General features: G+C 38.4%; 1 long non-coding RNA gene across 2 annotated transcripts in view; it reads right to left on the reverse strand.

The window, feature by feature from the left end:
• Positions 1-378: 378 nt before the first annotated feature.
• The window catches only part of LOC122705059, a 129435-nt gene continuing 116063 nt past the window's right edge, over positions 379-13750 (reverse strand). For both annotated transcript variants that reach the window (XR_006344028.1, XR_006344029.1), the window contains 2 exons: positions 11513-11578; positions 379-869 (listed from right to left, as the gene is read on the reverse strand). This is a non-coding gene — a long non-coding RNA (uncharacterized LOC122705059). The remainder of the gene's footprint in view (positions 870-11512; positions 11579-13750) is intronic.

Genomic DNA, 13750 nt, shown 5'->3' on the forward strand with positions numbered 1-13750 from the left:
AATCTCTGACACATGACTTTCATGCCAAATGATCATCCATACGTCTACTGAACATCTCTAGGGTAGGACTGGGTCACAATCTCCAAAGCAGTCTAATGGACAACTATGATTACTAAGATTCTGTTTAACCCATATGGCTTTGGATGAAAAGTATAATACTACTTCCACATAACAGTCTACAAATATTTGAAATCAGCTCATATGTCACTCTGAGGCTAAAATACCTTTAGTTCCTCTAGACCTTAGTGGCAACCTGAAATTGGTAAAGAATGAAGACCGTGTCCCTGTGGAAATTTATGCTTGGAGCGAAATTTGTCAATTTAAATGAAAATCATCAAACAACTCATTTATCTAATAAATTGAATCACAACACATTGGGAAAATCTAGAGAAAATTTTACTCATTTCTTTACTCCAAAAGCCAGCCCCACAGACTTTCTGGGATTCTTACCCTTCCACAGAAAGCGTATTTCAACTGGGTGGGAAGTAACCATTTTTGTCCTGGGTTGTTGTTGTTCAGTTGCCAATTCATATCTGACTCTTTGCGACACCACGGACACACCAGGCTTCCCTGTCCTTCACTATCTCCTGGAGTTTGCCCAAGTTCATGTCCATTGAGTCAGTGATGCCACCCAACCATCTCATCGTCTGTTGCTGTCTTCTCCTTCTTTCTTCAGCCTTTCCCAGCATCAGGGTCCATTCCATAGTCCTGGACATAACCGCCCTGCACACCTGTGAGCCATGAGGACAGATGATGGACCTAAGGAGACCAGAGTTGCTCAAAGTGTGACATGATTGAACTGAAGGACTTTCAACCTTCACTGAAGGTCTTTCATTTCTTAAGGACCAGTTGAACTTCTGCTTCTGTAACTTGAGAGAGAAGGTAATATCTTTTTACCAATTAGCAGATTTGAAAACCAATTTTACCTGAAAAATAAAATTTGACAGAAAATGCACATTCCACTTTTCCAGTACCTAATTAGACATGATTTGCTGAGACGCTTACAATGACAAAACTAAACAAGAGGCCGTGGCTTTGTAAAATTTAAAGCTTTTAAAACTTATTTAATATTTAATACATTTTATTACCTCAGGAAAACCTTAGTTCTAAGAAAACCATAAGAGGACCAGAGCCATGTTTTGGATTTCATTAGACAATATGAATAAACTCTAGATAGAGTTACAAGTCTGAAATGAGTGGGGGGGGAAATTATAGAGGCCCAGCTGATAGGCAGGAAGCTAAGTTCTCACCACTGTAAGAGACAGTTCACTGCCTCAACTTTTTGTCAACTGGGGCCTCATCCTGTACGGCTGATTGAAAATATAAACCAATAAAAGACCTGGTTAAGACATTTTCCCCTCAAAGCTATTCAGTGACTTTTCAGAACTGAGATCTTTCCTCTTCAATGGCTTGTTTTACGTGTTTATTGACTCTGGCATAGAAGATCCTGGTGCAAGTCTATCATTTGTTCCTTTTTCAGAAAGGATCACATATGTCTCCCCAAATTGTACACTTACTAGACCACTGGACTCTTCACTCAAATCGTATACAACCCACATGCCTGCCCAGTTATTAGCCTTAGTTATGCAGGGCTTTAAACTTAGCTATTGTGCTACAAATGGCTACCACACTACCCTGCCAGTGACCACTTCATGACAATATCTACCAAGAACATTTTCAGATTATGTGCAGCTTTTATTATAAACTTTTGCCTCTGTGGACAGGAATTAGTTATGGGTCAGAAATATGAGCTCACCACCCTCCTCACCCTATCCCTATTGTTGCTGTTTAGTTGCTGAGTCATGTTCAGCTCTTTGTGACCCCATGCACTGCAGCCCACCAGGTTCCTCTGCCTATGGGATTTCTCAGGCAAGAAGACCGGAATGGGCTGCCATTTCCTTCTCCAGGGGATCTTTCTGACCCAGGGACTGAACCCACATCTCCTACATTGGCAGGCTGGTTCATTACCACTGAGCTACCAGGGGAGCCCCCCATCCCTATATTTACACAGAAATCATCAGATTACTGACGCAAGAGTTAGTGTTAACCAGGATGTCTTTTAACACAGCATTTTATATTTTCATAGCTTGTGTTCCCCCCTCTTGAACTTGCTTCTAAACAATCTTAGAAGCATGTCTGGATATATGCAATTAAAACTCGCTTATAATAGAAACTATTTGGTTGATGCAATTTAAGTCTTGCAAACTCCGAGTAGCCTGAATAGGCAACTGTCCCTACCAGCTAATCACTGCCAGAAGGAAAGGTTACATGTCAACCATTCTAAAACCAAAGTTAGTGTATTTGTTAGGTGGTGTTTAAAAATAACAAGCCAAACAGTAAGTTAGTTATTTATTTGGATTGGTATAAATGTCACAAATAAGTCATCTTGGCAAATATTCAGGCAGTAGAATTATTAAAGACAGGCATTACATGAACACTTTATTAAGATTGTGTTTTGGTGAAGAGGACATCTGGTTATATCTCCTTAAAAAAAAAAAAAACTCTTCAAATGAAAATCATATCCACCATGCTATAAGAAATAGGACATTATGGCCTCTATCACCCATCTGTCCCTCTGATTAAATGGTTCCAAAATCATCCTTTTGAAATACCCTGACCTTTTCAGTGGGTATAGTTTCAGCTCACTTAGGGGGTAGCTTGGCTTTCTCTCCTCAATTGGTTTTTTAACATTCATACAGAGATGGAAAATAGCTCCAGTGTCTGCCAAGGTTCACGGACGTCTGCTCAACTAGCCTTATTCCTAACTCCATTATATCCTCTCCTTCATCTTTTCTATCACTCTCATTTTTACTCATTTTATGCATGATTTTTGGGTACTGCATAAAATCATATATATATATATATATATATATGAGATATATATATATATCTCATAAATAAATGTGTAGATGTACAGAGGAATAGATGAACAAATTTGTCCAGCTTAACAATGAACCTGAGCCCTTTTCTGTAGTATGGCTTACTGTTTATTACATACACTCCTGAAGATCTTTCTAACCTCATCTCTTGATATTTTCCACTATATCCTTCATATACCAACACACTGAAGTGGTTACAACTCCATAAACATACCAGTTGTTCTTTGGGACAAGTTTCTGAAACATTTGGGACTTGCTATACTCATCAGAAAAATGGAATAACACCCATTGGGGTGGTTGTAAAGATTAAAAACATTAATTTGTGAAAAGCTCATAACATATACCTGGCATATAGTAAGGGCATAGTACACATTATTTGTTTTTGTGATTGCTGTAATACTGATGATCATATTTTCCCCCAAATCCATGGTTTTATGCATATTCTTCTCCCTAAAACACTGCTGTGTCCACCTGGCAAATTTGTATTCATTTTTCTCAGAGAGGCCCTTCCTTAACCCCTATAGGACAAGTTAGAGTCTTCCTTCTCATACTTTAAAACATTTTTGTAGACGTTTGTTTTTATGCTTAATACATTACGCTCTAATGATGCCTGATGTCTTCTCTTCCCTGTGAGATTGTTAAAGGTGGGGGACATGTCTCTTTAAAGATACCTCTTAGCCCAGAACAGATACACTTAGCACAGAACAGAGCACCAGTGTACGGGAAGATGGAAGGAAGGAAAGGGAGAAAGGGGAATGAAAGGTTAAGGAGGGAAGAAAGTAAACAGAGGAAGGAAAGAGCAAGCAAATAAATGAATCCAGTCTTCTGGCAGCTGTCCTGTCCTCCATCATTCCTGGAAGATCCCCAACAGTGATGCATTGATCTCATTTACAAATTCTGTCAGTGCGCTGATTAACAGTTCCCAAGTTTATCACTCAGGGCATAAATAACTCTAGTTCTGCAAGATATTAATTCATTTGCAATGACTAATTTGCCTCCTATTTGATGATAATGCCAACTATTGACTAAGGCAAAATCTCTCAGCTTGCCAACCCCCAAAAAATCACTTATTCAGAAAATGGCTCATATAGGAAAGAAGCAGCTCCTGTTGAATTTGACACAAATGAGCCAAAATTTGGTTTTTTTTTTAGAAAAAAATCTTATTCAAGAGATCCATTTAGCTCCAGTGGTGAGGTTTTGGTGAAGACAAGTGGAAAATGAAGGATAAGGGAGCGCAGAGTAAGTAAGCATATCGATTTTTGTCATCATTTGCTTTCTCTCTGATGGTTTTCCCTGTCTTGATTTTCTAAGTTATAGATGCAGGGTTCTTATTGATCTAGCCTGTTATAATGGAGAAAGAAAATTCCATCCGAAAAATAAAATTAATTGCAAACTGGAAACATTTTCTCGTAAAGAACAACAGTTTTTCTCCCTTGATGTGACAGAGATCCTCTTTGAAAACATCCGTTTTGGATACACTGTTCATTGGCAACAGAACTCACAAACATGAGAAAAATCTTCCCATTTTATGAAACGATATTTCAGGCTCTGAAAATGCTACAAATATGTAAGTTTTATCTGATATCCTGTTAGCTGATCCTAATAATAATAAAGATCACCAATTTTTTTTTCCTATGGTGAAAAGATATGTGCTAACTAAAATATAGATGAAGTTGCTTTTCTCACACAAACACACACATGTTCCCTTGTCGCTAAGAGAGAATGACCAAGTGTAGATCACAAAGTCATCTCTCTTTTTTCAACCCAGGTTCTTTTTCAAGACAGTTTGTGTGTGAGACCCAAGCACAGCTGGTGAATTCCACTCTTTGGAGCAGGCTTGGTGCTTCTCCCAGGAACTTGTGGCACTTTCTCCTTTCTGCCCTCTGCATCTTTTTCTCAAAACTACCAACCAAGACACATTCTACAGTTAATCCTACCCTCCTTACTCTTTTTCTATCTTCAAATAAACACTTGTGCTTTCTACCTGTTTTTTATTTGATTTCTTTCCTTCTTTTTGGCTCTTTTATAATTATTCTTGTGTTTTTGACTCTCTCTCATATCCCCCACCCCTCCGCCACCATTCTTACTCCCCAAATCCTACAGCAGACATGTGATTTCTGCCCCTCTAAGCCCATCCTCTACACCAATGCCATATTACGTTCCTAAGTCACCATTCAGAAACAGTTCAAATTTCTTAGCTTACTGTAAGCCTCTGGCAGTCTGGGCACAGTAGCCTGCTTTTCAGTCATATCACTCACCATTCAGACTTTTGATTTCCACCCTTCTCACCCAAACCTGCTCCCTCCATAGTCTTCTCTGGAGCAGCAACTGACATGACCAGCCAGCCAGTTACTCAAGTGAAAAAAATTCTAGAAATTTTCCCTGAGTCCTCTCTTGCAGCCCCCACATCTAATCCATCACCAAGCTCCCTGATTCTACTTCCATAACATACGCCTACTTTGTTCATTTCTGTTCACTTGTACCACTGCCTATGCAAACCATCATAATTCAGCTGGACTACTGTTTGGTCTCTCCTGCATCTCCACAATCCAATTCCCACACAACATCTGAAGAGAGTTTTGTGAAAACATAAATCACATCACAGCCCCACTTCTGCCTTTATGTCATCTGGCTCATATGAACCTCTTGGACCCCAGCCTTTACCACTTTATCTTCTCCCACTAACCATCAGCAACACTGGCCTTCCTTATATTCTTCTTACTCACATTTTTACCTGACAGCCTTAGCACTAGCTGTTTTTTCTGCCTGTGATGCTTTTCTCCCTAAACTTTGCATGGCCACTTTTGTCATTCATCTCACAGTCTCAGTTCAGTTCAGTTGTTCAGTCGTGTCCGACTCTTTGCGACCCCATGAATCGCAGCACACCAGGCCTCCCTGTCCATCACCAACTCCCAGAGTCTACCCAAACCCATGCCCATCAAGTCAGTGATGCCACCCAGCCATCTCATCCTCTGTCGTCCCCTTCTCCTCCTGCCCCCAATCCCTCCCAGCATCAGGGTCTTTTCCAGAGAGTCAGCTCTTCGCATGAGGTGGCCAAAGTATTGGAGTTTCAGCTTCAGCATCAGTCCTTCCAGTGAACACCCAGGACTGATCTCCTTTAGAATAGACTGGTTGGATCTCCTTGCAGTCCAAGGGACTCTCAAGAGTCTTCTCCAACACCATAGTTCAAAAGCATCAGTTCTTCAACGCTCAGCTTTCTTCACAGTCCAATTCTCATATCCATACATGACCACTGGAAAAACCATAGCCTTGACCAGACGGACCTTTGTTGGCAAAGTAATGTCTCTGCTTTTTAATATGCTATCTAGGTTGGTCATAACTTTCCTTCCAAGGAGTAAGCGTCTTTTAATGTCATGGCTGCAATCACCATCTGCAGTGATTTTGAAGCCCAAAAAAATAAAGCCTGACACTGTTTCCACTGTCTCCCCATCTATTTCCCATGAGGTGATGGGACCAGATGCCATGATCTTAGTTTTCTGAATGTTAAGCTTTAAGCCAACTTTTTCACTCTCCTCTTTCCCTTTCATCAAGAGGCTTTTTAGTTCTTCTTCACTTTCTGCCATAAGGGTGGTGTCATCTGCATATCTGAGGTTATTGAGATTTCTCCTGGCAATCTTGATTCCAGCTTGTGCTTCATCCAGCCCAGCGTCTCACAGTCTAAATGTCACTAAATTCTTTACTCAATATAAAGTAGCTGCCAGGTCACTGTCATCATACCCTGAATGGAATTTATCTGGTGTTTCTTTTTATTTTCTATCCTTATCTTGTTCATTGCTGAATTCTCTCATATCCAAAACAGTGCTTGGTTCTCAATGAATATGTGTTTAATGAATGAATGAAACATCTTTCCCATCTCTGTGCCCTGTCCTCAACACTGGACAATATTCCTAATGGAGAGTAAGAGGACCAACAAACAGAGGTGGGTTGAGTTTGGTATGGAGACAGTAAGGCTGAGAAAAAGGAAGAGAAAACAACCTGCCTAGAGGGGAGCATCTTTGTTGAATGATAGTTATGAGACACAATCAACTAGGATCTTCAACATCAGATTCAGAAAGTTTGGCTCAAGCATGATTTATAGAGGATTCTTCTTAAACTCAGGGAAACGAAAACTGAGCTCCATGATGTTTTTTCTGGTCAATCCCATAAACCCAATACCTAGAACAGCGTTTGACACACATTGGGAGCTCAATAAGTAGTTGAAGGCATAAATGAATGAATGAACTTGATCTAACCATTAGGATTCTTATTTAGAAATGGTTTGTAACAGCAGTCCCCAACCTTTTTGGCACCAGGGACCGGTTTCATGAAAGACAATTTTTCCACAGACTGAGGGTGGGGAGATGGTTTCTGAGTGATTCAAGAAAATTACATTTATTGCGTATTTTATTTCTATTATTATTATATCAGCTCCACCTCAGATCATCAGGCATTAGATCCTGAAGTTTGGGAACCTCTGGTTTATAAGACCCAAAACAGATAAGAAAACTGTAGAATAAAATTTCTCAAAACCTGGACAATGAATTATGTTTAAGTGATTTATTAAAATTCAGTTTCCTGTGACTTTCCTGAGACCTGCTGAGTCATCTAAGACTGGGATCAGGAATCTGAATGTTATGAGTTTCATGTGTATTTTTTACACGCAAACTAAAGTTTGAGAATTATTGCCTTGGGAGAGGTAAGATGATGAAAGACCTAAAGTAGGATCTATATTTGAGGAAATTAGTGAAAGACAAGTTGCCAGAATTTTGAGAAGTAAGGAAAAGAATCAAAATGACTGTGTGCAACCTGGCAGACAGAGAATTACACTGTCATTGGTAAAATATAGGAGACCTGTGCATCATCTTAAAAACGTATAAGGTAATAGATTTGCACCTTTTGGAAGACAAAGGAAAGGCATATGTATAAGGTGAAATGTGAAACTAAGAAAATTGTGTGTTCCCAAAACCACAGAAGGTAAGAAATAGCAAAGGTATTGCCACTGCATTCCATAGTGTGAGAATGCTAGACAAATAAGTCTCATTTCTTATTGTCAAAACCCTGATTAAAGTCATGTTATTCCTATTTATTTCATAGTGAAAGCACTGCATATGTCTCGGTAAATAGTTCCTTGTGCAAAAGATCCTTGAAATTAGCTTCCTCCCAGTCATAACACTGGAACACTGCTAGAACACAAGGAATGCTAGCAATCTAATTAGAGGAAAGATCTGAGTGCAAATGTCTCCAGTAAATAGTAACATTTTAGAAAGTTATTTGGTTTTCCATAGTTCAGGTTTATACATAATTATAGGTTTCAGAATCTAGAATCAATACTTAGATTTTTTTGATGTAAAGATGGGTTGAGGCCAGTGAATGCAACTCATGAGAAGAAATCTTAAAACTTGGGAACTACTTCCAGCATGTTAGCCTCTGTACTTCTGTATTGAGTAACCTGACATTTAGAATACCCAGTGAGTTGAATACCCCAAAATAAGTTAGCCCTTCCCACCATGATGGACAGATGCTTAATATATACTTGAGGAATGTTCAAGTTCCTCTTGGCAGGTTCTAATTAATGGCTATAATATGAAAGAAGTAAAAGCAGGCAGGTTCGCTGACAGAAGCAGTATTGGGACAGACCTGTAACTGTACTCAGGAGACTGACTGCTCACTTCACTGCAACCGTGTGGAGACTGATTTTTGAGTCTGTTGCAAAAGTAGAGGAGATTCTATGCAAAAGTATTAGGAGATTTTACGTGAATTGCTCTGCAGATAACACCTCTCTGTGTTTTCCTCTAACCTGAATAATAAGTAGTGTTGACCTCAACTTTTAAACAATCACAGGAAAAAAAAACCAAACACTGCTTAAAAGTTTATGCCACAAAATTTGGGACACACATTAGTAAGGTGTGGGATACAATAACTAATTACTTCATTGTTCCTATCAAGGGAGTCATAAATGTGTCTTGCCAAAAAAAAAGCGCCAAAATCTAAGTAAGGCAGCATACCTGAGAGTAACAATTTCTGCCCCCGCCTCACAATCCTAGAAATGCCTGGCGAAGAGAATAAATTTAAATATAAGAAGAGCAGAATTTCTTTCCTGGAGTTCAATCCTTCATAGATGACCATTCCTAGGGCATCTTTCATGCAGAGATTCTAGATCAAGAAACTACTGATGAGGGAAATAGTTAAAATTTTAAAGTTAAACATTCAGTTAAAATAGTTAATGATAGTTAAATAATAGTTAAAATAGTTAAAGTGTGCTAAAAATTACTACTGAACAATACTAATTCAAATACTGAAAGAAGTATCTTGGGGTTATTTATGTATTCTGTCAAATATTTGTGTACAACCTTAACTCTGCATGATATAATTATGTTTCAATATCAATTGTCAGAATCTTACTTGACTTGATCCTGCAGTAAGAAGGAAGTAAAATAATTCCTTGAAGATCCTCTGATCTAAACCACTCATTGCCTCAGGCTTAAACCACTAATCAGCATATAGCCCACAGCCTCTTTTGCTTGGTCCCCTCAGTACCCAAGCTACCTAGAGGATGTCCAGCGCAGAAGCAGCAGAGGAGGAAAGAAGTGATCCTTATCCAGAGGCTCAGAACATTGGACATAAAGTCAAGTCAAATGTTTCAAAAGACAAGGAGCTTTTTTTCTGTGTCCTTGACTTGTTGTGAAATGGCTGACTTTAAATATGAAGATTCTCTCCCTTCATCCTAATACTGCATACTTCTATCATTTTTATCACTTTGTCCCACATGGATAAAGATCTAGTCATACACTAGAAGGAAGAAATGTTTCCTTTCTGAAGAGAGATGTTTTCTATGTGTCAAGGACAACTGAACACAGAAGGCACAGATTAGATTTATTTAGAGGTCCATCTAGTCAAAGCTATGGCTTTTCCAGTGGTCATGTGTGGATGTGAGAGTTGGACTATAAAGAAAGCTGAGCACCAAAGAATTGATGCTTTTGAACTGTGGTGTTAGAGAAGACTCTTGAGAGTCCCTTGAACTGCAAGGAGATCCAACCAGTCCATCCTAAAGGAAATCAGTCCTGAATATTCTTTGGAAGGATGGATGCTGAAGCAGAAACTCCAATACTTTGGCCACCTGATGCGAAGAGCTGACTCATTTGAAAAGAACCCGATGCTGGGAAAGATTGAAGACAGGAGGAGAAGGGGATGACAGAGGATGAGATGGTTGGATGGCATCACCGACTCAATGGGCTTGAGTGTGAGTAAACTCTGGGAGTTGGTGATGGACAGGGAGGCCTGGCATCATGCAGTCCATGGGGTCACAAAGAGTCGGACACAACTGAGCGGCTGAACTGAACTGAATTTTCCCCATGTCTGGTCCTTCTTTCAACAATAGCTAGTCAAATATGTTTAGAAAGGAAACATTAAATAAAAGTTCATTCATTATACTCAACAACTATAAAATGCATTTTAAATTTTGTCATAAGATTATAATGTTTTTGTGTAAGGTATTAAAAAGACTTAGCACCAGAGACATAAATATAAAGAAATAAGTTACTTTTGATAATTTAGTTTTAAAAAAATTAGCTCTGGGCCATTTCTCAAAGTCAGTCTTCTGGGTTAGGAAAATGGAAAGTAATTTAGAGAAGCAGAGTATCTTTTACTAAATATTTCAAAGCCAGGACATCCATCTATATTATAAGTGGGTAGAGAAAAAATTATTTAGCAGCAGTTCAGACACTGCCCAGTTAGGAACAACCAACTTGCAAACATCAACTCTTGAGTAAAGGGATGTACACTCTCCTCTCCCCACAACAAAGCTCAACTGATGCTGCTTATGAAAACTTTCCAGCTTACATCTTTTCTGTGTCCATCCCTGTCTTTACCTCTAGGAAGACAGTGCACCAACCACACACAGCAGATTAGCTGGCTTTTCTGAGATGGAGAGGGACGCAGCTTCCTTCCATTTATTGAGACTCCCAGTATGTTAAAAATTTTAAATGTGTTAAAATGAGGTTACAAAATTTGTAGCATTTTTTAAAAGTTCAGTCTTGGAAATGAGTCTCAATGACAGTGTGGATAACCTCATTAGGAGACAACATCAAGCGTCTGAATTGGAGGCCCTCATGAAGATGAGAATAGACATGGCTCCCCAGACTGTCTTTATAAATAGCCCTGCCATTTCTGCCCAGCGTTCACTCTGGCGGTTTCTAGCAGGTTTCCCTGCCACCAGTATTTCATACCTCCAATCGATCCTCCACTATGCTTCCAGAATGATCTTTCTAAAATGCCCATTTGATCATGTTATTTCCCTGTGTGACCCTCCTCAGACTTCCAGTCATCTGTAGAATAAGGCAGGCCACAGCCCTCCTGGCTGACGCCTTCACTTCTGTCCCTTGGCAATCCTCCTCTCCCTCTGAGCCTCCGTACTCTGCGCACTTTCGTTTGTCCCCACAGTTCCCAGAACCTGGATTGTTCTCACACTCTGCTTCTGCCTGTAAAGCACCTGCTCAGCATTCACCACAAGCCTTTGAGGACCCCTTTGGGAAGCTCTGGCCATCTTTTGCTTTTTTTAAAAAGTAGCCTGGTTACTTTTTCACAGTCTTTATCACAAATGTTGGGCTTAATAGTTTGAATTTGATTCACCTTACCAAGCTTGAAGTTTCTTGTGGGCCAGGACTGTGTTTCATCCATATATTTGTTTTAATCATCAGTACCTAGAACACAGAGAGTATTAGATTAACTCATACTGCAATATTTTCATCTCTGCTGTTACTGTTCAGTTTACTTGATTTTTCTTCACATTTGTTTCTTTTCCTCTTTTCACTATTCTCTTTTTGAATTTTAAAAAGCACTTTCATCATAGCTGATAAGAGTTAAACGAGTGTTATTCAAAGACTTTTTATCATGGATAAGCAGAATTATGTTTTGGAGGAGAATTCTACATAATTTTTAAAAAGCCATCAGCTTCTAAATTTCTTGAGAATATAAGCCTCTCCATGACAATTTCCATACCTCTCTTCTTCTCATACTTAAATCTGCTTCTCTCCAAGCACTGAGAGACAAGAAAATTTTAAGGCTTTATTCAATTTTATTATTTCTATCTTTGGTTTTATTGCTGCAGTATTTTTTCTCTGCTACTTGTTCATTTCAAATGTATAATGTTTCTGCTATGTTGTAGATTAAGTGACTTTCATGGGCTGGCCTGCCAACCCCTGTACCATCCATAATAGTTTCTCCTGTGGGGAAATACATTTTAAGTTGCAACCAATATGCCTCAAAATTCTTTTGGAATTCAGCATATTCATAGGTTGTGGATTTCCGCTAAGATTCTCCAGTGAAATTAGAAAACTTGTATTAATTTGTTATTCATGCAGCAAGTATTTATTGATTAACATTTAATCAATATGTTGATGAACTTCAGGTTCTGAGGATAGGGAGTGAGATGAATTAGGTGCCTGACTTCAGGGTGTTTGCAATCTACACGTAAATTTTTCTAAAAGTCAGCCTGCTTCTTTAGTATTTGTTGTCCCTCATGCAAACATATAAATTCTATTTATGATCTTAATCACATAAAAATAGTTATTATGAGAATTACAGTAATTTTCATCCTTCTGAGAAACACTTCATAGATATAAGAAATATTTTGTCATGTTTGTTTCCTTAAATACTCATTTGAGATCATAATCATCCAAGAATGGTCTTTGTTCTCACTTCTGTTTTCTGGCTGCACCATACGGCAGCGAGGATCTTAGTTCCCCAGCCACGGATATAACCATGCTCCCTGCAGCAGAAGCACGGAGTCTCAACCACTGGACCTCCAGGAAAGTCCCAAATGTTTCCTTTTCTAATGACTTCCCTCCATCTCAAAGAGATTTGTAATCTTTTGTTATTTCATAATACCTACATTGATCCTTGAATACTCTTCTGGAAGCATTCCTCAAACTATATACTTATTTTTGTAGCCCCCTTTTTCTTTGGTCTAGACAGATGGATCCATCCACTATTTAAGGCTCTCATTTATTGTCTTCTACCAAGAGAAAAAAGATAATGGGTCTGGAGATGTAAGGTCTTTAACGATGTACAATCTTAAGCATTTAATATGTGAATTAGTGGTCTTAAATGGTTATCCTTTAATCAGATCAGAATTATTCTTGGCATCTAATGGATGTAATCTGTAAAATGAAATTTGTTCATTAATGATAGGAAGGTTTCTAAGGGTCTTTTAACACGAAATAAATAAAGCAGTAGATCAACAGAAGATAGGTACATTTCATAATAATCACCCTGAAAGAGCTATTTCAAGTAACAATTACCTACTCAGGAATGACGAGGAATTTCTAATGGCTATAACTGTAAGATTCACTTACCACGTAGCAAGCTTAAAATGGAAACATTCTTTAATGGGAAAATAATGTCTTAATTCACTCTCTTAAAATTTTTAAAATAAATTAATAAAATGCAATGTTTTCATGTCTACAGTTTTACTTACTATTTTCCTAAGGATAATAGTTTTTAATTTACCCTCCCAAGAATTAAAATATTATAATATCAATACATTACAAATAATTATAAAATATAAATTAAACTACTGGCAAAACAGTATACTCTTTTTCTGTTTCCATGGAAGCCTTCCTTCTATAAGACATACCTTACATTTCCTGATACAAGTTTTTATTTCACCTTTTCAACTTTTGGTGTTCTTTTCCTCAAAATCTTGAGTTTAAATCAGTTTATATTTTGTGGCTTGTCTAACTGTGGAGACCTCCTTCTCTGAAACAGGTCATACTACCCAGAAAAAAAAAATACAGTTTTTTGGTGCCAGTCTGAAAGGAACAAAGAGGTCAGCTCCTACTATTTAGAGTTGAGTAAGAGAAGGAAATTGGCAC

Source organism: Cervus elaphus, chromosome 12 (assembly GCF_910594005.1).
Source record: "Cervus elaphus chromosome 12, mCerEla1.1, whole genome shotgun sequence".
NCBI lineage: Eukaryota > Metazoa > Chordata > Mammalia > Artiodactyla > Cervidae > Cervus > Cervus elaphus.